Raw genomic sequence first — 7,500 nt, forward strand, 5'->3', positions numbered from 1 at the left:
GGATGAGGGGATGAAGGGATGAGGGGGTGAAGGGATGAAGGGATGAGGGGATGAGGGGATGAAGGGATGAGGGGATGAGGGGATGAAGGGATGAAGGGATGAAGGGATGAGGGGATGAAGGGATGAGGGGATGAAGGGATGAAGGGATGAGGGGATGAGGGGATGAAGGGATGAAGGGATGAGGGGGTGAGGGGGTGAAGGGATGAAGGGATGAGGGGGTGAGGGGATGAGGGGATGAGGGGGTGAGGGGGTGAAGGGATGAAGGGATGAGGGGATGAAGGGATGAGGGGATGAGGGGATGAGGGGATGAGGGGATGAGGGGATGAAGGGATGAGGGGATGAGGGGATGAGGGGATGAAGGGATGAGGGGATGAAGGGATGAGGGGATGAGGGGATGAGGGGATGAAGGGATGAAGGGATGAGGGGATGAAGGGATGAGGGGATGAGGGGGTGAAGGGATGAGGGGATGAGGGGATGAGGGCATGAAGGGATGAAGGGATGAGGGGATGAGGGGATGAGGGATGAAGGGATGAGGGGATGAGGGGATGAAGGGATGAGGGGATGAGGGGATGAAGGGATGAGGGGATGAGGGGATGAAGGGATGAGGGGATGAGGGGATGAAGGGATGAGGGGATGAAGGGATGAGGGGATGAGGGGATGAGGGGATGAAGGGATGAAGGGATGAGGGGATGAAGGGATGAGGGGATGAGGGGATGAAGGGATGAAGGGATGAGGGGATGAAGGGATGAAGGGATGAAGGGATGAGGGGATGAAGGGATGAAGGGATGAGGGGATGAAGGGATGAAGGGATGAAGGGATGAGGGGATGAAGGGATGAGGGGATGAGGGGATGAAGGGATGAAGGGATGAAGGGATGACCCGGTATAAGCAGGCTTGGCTGGTGACGACATATAATCTCGTTATGAAGAGGAAACTCTCGTTTCTTGTGATACTGAGAAACTGATCAGATGTTTATTTATTGTCGTTTTGTAGTTTTTGGACTTTTCATCAGACTGAAGAATCACTTTGGACTCATAATTACAGAAGCACATGTGTTGTTATCTAAACTGTTTAAAAGACAAAGTCAACATTAAAAACCAGACTGCAGACTGTCGGAGGTCAGACGGTTCATTATTGGCCGAGTCCTCTGAGCTCCCAGTCAGCATTAAAAACCACAAACTGGTCCCGGATCAGCTGATGGAGGACGGAGTGAGTCATGGAGCAGAGACAGGCTGAGCACACAGAATGAAATCCGGTCAGCTTAAAGGAGCATTCTGCTTTATTTGACATCCACGATGCTTTGATTAGTGCGGTCGAGTCCAGGAGCAGAAACACTGGATCTGAATAATCAAGACTGAGGTGATTCCAGCGCGACGCTGCCGCCTCACGAACCTCAGATCAAACTGTCAAACTGAGCAGCGCTGAACAAATATGATCAATATTCCGTTGCCTGTTTCTGCCTCAAATGTTATCAGAAACATATTTTAGTGAAATGTTTCGCTGCAAAACGAGAACATTTGTGACTCGGCCGCCATGTTGAAAATGGACCAAGAACTGCCCAACATGTGTTCTGTCCGTGTGAATAACCCTGTTATCGTGTGTATCTAAGCTGTAATTATCACGTCACTTCCTGAGAGCCTTCCTGCCGGTCGAACACGTGTCACCATGGTAACACACCTGCCAGCCTCACCTCTACCGGTATCTGTAGCACTAATTGACAGATATATATACTTACAGCTTTATACTTACACTTAAACTGAAGCGTTATTAACGTTACGCCAGAGTTGCTTTGGTCACTGTGTGATATGTTTTCATTGTCGACGTCACTGCTGCATTGCATTGTGGGATATTTATGCTGGCATAGTGTCCAGTTCCCTTTCCCTTCCATCTCTCATATTACAGCTGAACAGTCACTAAGATGAACAGGATCCAGTCTGTCTTCACCTTTATGGAGACGTTAAACTACAAACACAGAGACAGAACATCAGGTCTGTTTAATTATCATCCAGCAGTTTCAAACTGTGGAAATGTGTTCAAGTTGAAGTTCAGCTTCACTGTGCTCTGTGTCCTCCGTGTCCGTCACATGTTTTTATCACATTAGCGGATATTTTCGGATCTTCTTTCATGTCCCGGTGCATTCTGGGTAATCGGCCCTCCTGCTCTCTGCGGTCGGACGGCTGAATCTTCCCACCGTAAATCTGAAGCTCATGAACGTTTTTTCATTAAATGACTTTATTAAATCAGCAGCAGCCCGACAGCTGAGGTCACAGAGTGTGTGTGTGTGTGTGTGTGTGTGTGTGTGTGTGTGTGTGTGTGTGTGTGTGTGTGTGTGTGTGTGTGTGAATGAATTAAGCAGATGTTACAGTACAAACCTCAAACACAGAAAACAGAGTCCAGTCTTCAGCTCCACACTGACTGTGTGTGTTTCAGTGAGACTGAAGAATCTTTAAGGACAAATTCTGCACATTAAGCTTCATATTTATATCTGACAGTTCAAAACTCTTTATTTATCTCATACTGTAGTATAACTGTATATAACTACTGTAGTAGTAGTTAGTAAGTGTGTTACATCACTGACTATCAGTGCTGGAAGAAGTACTGAGATACTTTACTGCAGTAAAAATACTAATACAGCAAAGTAAAAATACTCCATTACAAGTAAAAGTACATAAGTATTATGAGCTTGATGTAGTTAAAGTATTGCAGTAAAAGTACATAAGTATTATGAGCTTGATGTAGTTAAAGTATTGCAGTAAAAGTACATAAGTATTATGAGCTTGATGTAGTTAAAGTATTGCAGTAAAAGTACATAAGTATTATGAGCTTGATGTAGTTAAAGTATTGCAGTAAAAGTACATAAGTATTATGAGCTTGATGTAGTTAAAGTATTGCAGTAAAAGTACATAAGTATTATGAGCTTGATGTAGTTAAAGTATTGCAGTAAAAGTACATAAGTATTATGAGCTTGATGTAGTTAAAGTATTGCAGTAAAAGTACATAAGTATTATGAGCTTGATGTAGTTAAAGTATTGCAGTAAAAGTATATAAGTATTATGAGCTTGATGTAGTTAAAGTATTGCAGTAAAAGTACATAAGTATTATGAGCTTGATGTAGTTAAAGTATTGCAGTAAAAGTACATAAGTATTATGAGCTTGATGTAGTTAAAGTATTGCAGTAAAAGTACATAAGTATTATGAGCTTGATGTAGTTAAAGTATTGCAGTAGAAGTACATAAGTATTATGAGCTTGATGTAGTTAAAGTATTGCAGTAAAAGTACATAAGTATTATGAGCTTGATGTAGTTAAAGTATTGCAGTAAAAGTACATAAGTATTATGAGCTTGATGTAGTTAAAGTATTGCAGTAAAAGTAGTGGTTTGGTCCCTCTGACTGATATATTATTATATATGACATCATTAGATTATTAATAGTGAAGCATCAGTGTTAGAGCAGCATGTTACTGTTGTAGCTGCTGGAGGTGGAGCTAGTTTACACTACTTTATATACAGTTAGCTAGTTTAGTCCAGTGGTTCCCAACCTAGGGGTGGGGCCCCTCCAAAGGGTCAGCAGATAAATCTGAGGGGTGGTGAGATGATTAATGGGAGAGGAAAGAAGAAAAAACAAAGTTCTGATACACAAATCTGTTTTCAGTTTTTGGACTTTTTCTCTAATCTTTGATTTTTGCTGAAATATTGGATCATTTGAACATTTATTGAAATGAAAGCATGTGAGAAGTTTAGAGGGAAAAATCACTATTTGGTGGAGCTGTTAACAACTCATAGACATGTGAAATGTGACCCCGACTACACACTGCTTTTTGTAAGACATCAAAAGACAAAAAGGTTGGAAACCACTGGTTTCATCTTTAACAATGTGTTGTATTTTAAAAGCTTGTTATATTATCCATTGTGTCAAATCTTCATCTGAAAAGTAACTAAAGCTGTCAAATAAATGTAGTGGAGTAGAAACTACAATATTTCCCTCTGAAATGTAGAAAGTAGCATCACATGGAAATACTCAAGTAAAGTACAAGTACCTCAACGCTGTACTTCAGTGCAGTATTTGAGTAAATGTACTTAGTTACTTTCTATCTCTGTTGGCTGATTGCAGTTAACTCAGTCACACCAGATAAATAGAATAAAGTTAGTATTTGATCTGACATTAACACTTTTTCCCACTTAGCTGCTTGTAATAACCGTCTGAACACTATGAAATATGCAGATATTATAAAGTGAGCTACTGCACTACTGTGATGTAAGAGGGGACACAGGTGAGGAGGAAGCAGGTGATCAGTAGGTCAGTGAGCACAGCTGTAACTGCTTTATGTTTTTATATAATCTTGTACTGTTCTAACGGTGGGTGATGTAGGGCTGCACCTGTGTTTTTAATGTTTTAAAGGGTCTGATTTTAGCTTTTACTGAAGAAAAAAGGAGAAAAGTTTTCTTTTAAATATCCAGCTCAACGTAAGAACATTTTATATTTGTAGGATCCTTTTAAATCATGTTAACGTTGGGCCAGTTTTAATGGTGCTGGTTCTGTGTGTGTCATCGTTCTGGGAGTATTCTGGGATGTTGGAGGCCTCCAGTCACAGCAGCAGGTAGCAGCTATATGATGAAGAGATAACTTCATCACTAACGATCAAACTCGTTATGTCAGTGAACTACCGCACAATATTTCACTGTATATTCATTTAAAAGCTGATTGTTTGTTTGTTTGTTAGTGTGATGAGTGAAGGACAGACGACTCACTCTGTCTGTCTACTTACCAAAATAAAGCACATTAACAACAGTCAGTGTAACTAAAAGGTTTGTTTTTTCAGCCTGCTGCTGCTTTAGAAATGTTTCAGAAAACAACAAAAAGTAGTGAATCTTTAACAAAAACCTTTTACTTTCTGTCTGTGAAGTTTGATGCTGTGAAGCTGTAGCTGAGTGATAACATGTGATACTGAACTAATATCTTATAATAACGTTAATATCTAGCAGCAAAAACAGAATATTACAAGGTTACAAACTACTGTGTGCAGCTGATGAGGAGATGATGTCATCTTGTTGTTACGTCACGTGTTCATTCAGGTCCGTTTCAGGGGACGCGAACCCCAGTTTGATCTGATCTGAACTGCAGCTGATAGAAAAACAGCTGATCAATACAGACTGAACTGACTGTTCATGTCTCCTGCAGCTAAAAAGCTTTTCCTCATTTACAATTTAAGAGTCTGAGCTCATTTCTGCTGAACTCACACACACACACACACACACACTCACACACACACACATACACACACATACACACACACTCACACACACACTCACACACACTCACACACACATACACTCAGTGACCTGTCAGTGTGTCCTGTAATAAACGTCTGCAGGTCGATGTTTTATTGGCAGCACAGAGCGGCTGTAACATCAAACCTTTATGTTTCTGGATTTACTGAGTGTGTGTGTGTGTGTGTGTGAGTGTGAGTGTGTGTGTGTGTGTGTGTGTATGAGTGTGAGTGTGTGTGTGAGTGTGTGTGTGTGTGTGTGTGTATTTATAGAGGAGTCAGAGAGTCTCAGGACTGTATTTCAGTATTTCAGTTTCTATTTTTCTAATGTTTATTTAAACAGAGGTAACACTTCATGTGTTGATGGTGTTTAAGTGAAATGAATTCTGTTATTTTATTTAAGCTCTCTCTCTCTCTCTCTCTCTCTCTCTCTCTCTCTCTCTCTCTGTCTCTCTCTCTCTCTCTCTCTCTCTCTCTCTCTCTGTCTCTCTCTAATATTGAATTATCAGTATAATTTACTGTCTCTCTCTGCAGCAGCTTTCATTACATTATTGACACCTCGGTGTGATTTACATGTTCAGGAAGTGAAGTAGCTCCGCCAACAATCAGAACACAACTGCCAGTTTCTGATTTAAAAACCACAGAAATAGAAAATGAAAGTGTACCAGACTTTATTAGTTGATTGAATCTTCACATTGACCACTACAACCTTCCTCTTGTAACCTTTTTAACCACTAGATCCGTCTTAAAGATCTGCTATTCTGCCTTTTTTTGACTCATTTTTATAAATCTAAACATATCTGTGACATTTTATTCACCAAAGATGTTCAGATTTCTCTAAATTCATCTTTCCTTACAGCCAGATTCCTCTCTGTCCTCCAGCAGGCTGTTTCTGAAGCTATTTACATAAAATCTGCATTATTAATGAGCTCCTACTCTGATTGGCTGGAGGTGTGGCCCCCCACCTTCCCCCCAGCCAATCAGAACAGGACGTAATGAAAGCAGCAGCATGTTTACCTGCAGTAATGTCTGCAGACAGTATATATAGTCTATGAAGCTGTTTCAGGACGTTAGCTTAGCTTTAGCTAAGCTAACGCTAATGTTGTTTTAGCTCAGGAACAGAAAGAAACCATGTTTTAAAACTTCATCACAGACTGAAGATGAAACAGTAGAAAATCCTGCAGCTGAGTCTCGTTCAGCAGACAAACAACCAGTCGCTGATAACGGAGAGAAGATCTGTAAAGACTTTTTATCTGCTGAACATCCAGAAACTCTTCCAGCGTTCTGCTTTGTTCGTCATCCGGCTGTGATGCAAACTGCGACTACAGATGTTACGTAAACACTCAGCGTGTCGCTGGGCGGCGGCGGCGGGCTCGTGATGAAGATCTGATTTGACTTTCTGGTGCGACGTAGTAACGAGTATCAACTCAACACTGCTCGCTCTGCAGCCAATTTCAAATAAAAAGTGAGGAGAGAGAAGTGAGCGCAGGAGGCTCCTTCATCACCCTCATCATCCCAAACATCAGTTTACTGTTTTACAGACAGTTGGATCCTTATCGACCTCTAGAACCTCCTTAATCTCTCGTAGAGCCTTCAAGATGATCACTAGAACCTTTTTTTTCTTCAGTGCTTGTGAGTATATCTGGATCTGTGTGATAAGACCACGCAGTCAGTCTGCTGTGGGCTGGTTCTGTACTCATGTGCTTCAACAAGCCATTCAGATTCGCTGCCCCTTCTTACGTCACGTGGGGTGGAGCTAAGCTAAGCTAAGCTAAGCTAAGCTAAGCTAAGCTAAGCTAAAGGCACCGGCCGGGGAGCAGAGCTGAAGAGTCCTGCTGTGTTTCTGCTGCTGTCATCTGCTGAGTGATTGATGTGTGTGAACGGGTGAATGTTGGCATGAAGTGTAAAAGCACTTGAACTGGTCAGAAGACTAGAAACTCAAGTCCTTGTTCAAAGTTTGCTGTGGTGGAAGTGAGTTAATGCGGTGAGCTTACTGACCCAGAGCAGAAGGGATGGAAACAAGCTCTCAGGTAGGTGATGGGGGGCAAAAACAGGAGGGGCTTTATTCAGACAGGATCAAAAGGGTCAAACCAGCGAGTTGCTCCCAGACGTCACTGGATTATCAAGACTCGACCCAAATGTGTGTTTTCTTCTTCAGTGCCATATAAACACATTCAGACAGTATGTAGATATCTGTGCGTATTTATACCTGTAGATAACAGTTGTTTGCTTGTC

The sequence above is a fragment of the Thunnus maccoyii genome, chromosome 16, assembly GCF_910596095.1.
Source record: "Thunnus maccoyii chromosome 16, fThuMac1.1, whole genome shotgun sequence".
Taxonomy (NCBI): Eukaryota; Metazoa; Chordata; class Actinopteri; order Scombriformes; family Scombridae; genus Thunnus; species Thunnus maccoyii.